The sequence below is a fragment of the Notothenia coriiceps genome, unplaced genomic scaffold, assembly GCF_000735185.1.
Source record: "Notothenia coriiceps isolate Sejong01 unplaced genomic scaffold, NC01 NC01_scaffold00009337, whole genome shotgun sequence".
NCBI lineage: Eukaryota > Metazoa > Chordata > Actinopteri > Perciformes > Nototheniidae > Notothenia > Notothenia coriiceps.
In genome coordinates, this window is record NW_011342038.1 from 1 (window position 1) to 1,027 (window position 1,027).

The window sequence follows — 1,027 nt, forward strand, 5'->3', positions numbered from 1 at the left end:
CATTCAAACATATTTATTTGACTCAAACCGATATATTCCTGCACTTTAACTGTATCTGCATATTGAAGTATGAATGCTTGTTGTTTGTATGTGGTCTTCTCCTGAACGTCTCTCGTTTTTTTTTTGTATTTTTGATGGCACCTTAAAAAAAGGAGTAGCTCTACTCATCTCATTGTACCTGATAATGACAATAAAGGATTATATTATATTCTAACCCTGCACACACACTAACCCTGCACACACACTAACCCTACACACACACTAACCCTGCACACACACTAACCTTGTACACACACTGACCTTGTACACACGCTGACTCGGAGGCGTACAAATCAAGTGAAATGCAGATTTCGAAAACCAAAATCTGCATTAAGCAAGATATTTGTTTCAATGCAAACAATCCCAGAGTTTCTTAACCCACGCTAGGTTTTAGGCTGTTTCGCAGAAACAAAGATAACATTACAATCCCTAACAATAAAATAACAAAGACCCTTCAGCTGACATTTGATTTCAAGGTTCAAGGTTCAAGGCTTTGGTCATACGAACCAATAAACTATTTGGGAATGAATTCATATTGAATGTTAGGATTGATATCTGGTAGCTTTTGTACTTTCATATACTTGTCCATAAAACCTAGATGGACGGCTGTTCTCCCATTTAGGTAAGGTAATTTTAACACATAATGAGAAGACAACAGAAAGGAACACAATAAATAAACACAATGGAATAACAGGTTCATAAAAACCAGGCATAAATGAGAATAGTTTAAAAACAACATTGCAAATACAGTAGGTGCTAAAACAAGTTAAAAGACTTCTGGGTTGGCAGTTAAAAAAAGTAATGTTTTAAAAGATTTAAAAGAACTCAGAGTTGGTGAAGATCTCAAGTTTTCGGGAAGTTTGTTCCATTTTTGGGGTGTTTTACATTTAAAGTTATCATTATTTATGTTCCTTATTCAACAGCTGGTCATTCCTGGAGCCGACACAAACAAGTGTGCAACCCAACACCTCTTACCCCCCCCCCCCCC